The sequence below is a fragment of the Coregonus lavaretus genome (assembly GCF_964263955.1).
Source record: "Coregonus lavaretus genome assembly, chromosome: 11".
Lineage (NCBI taxonomy): Eukaryota > Metazoa > Chordata > Actinopteri > Salmoniformes > Salmonidae > Coregonus > Coregonus lavaretus.
The window spans coordinates 46,645,501-46,645,960 of NC_139998.1; positions in this window are offsets into that span (position 1 = coordinate 46,645,501).

A 460-nucleotide genomic window follows, 5' to 3' on the forward strand; every position below is an offset into this window, starting at 1 on the left:
CATGGACAGATAGACAGGCAGGTGAACAGCAGTGGTATCTGGGCTGGGAGACAGGTCATTATAAACCAGTGAGGAGGAGGAGATATGGAGACAGAGATTGGGAGGAGAGTGTGAAGCTAAAGGCAGTAGTGGAAAACGTACTCCATTGTCATACTTGAGTAAAAGTAAAAAGTAAATGCTATGTATAAAATTCCTTATATTAAGCAAACCAAACAGCATTTCTTTTTTTTTAAATTTACGGACAGACAGGGACACACTCCAACTAAGACATAATTTACAAACACAGTATTTGTTTAGTGAGTTCACCAGATCAGAGGCAGTAGGAATGACAACTCGTTATTTTGATAGGTACGTGAATCAGACCATATTGCTGTCCTGTGTCGTGGATCTCTAAAATGAGGATCTGCTGGAGTCCATGTCAAACCATGATTATTTAATTCTGAGCTCAGAGAGAATGGAG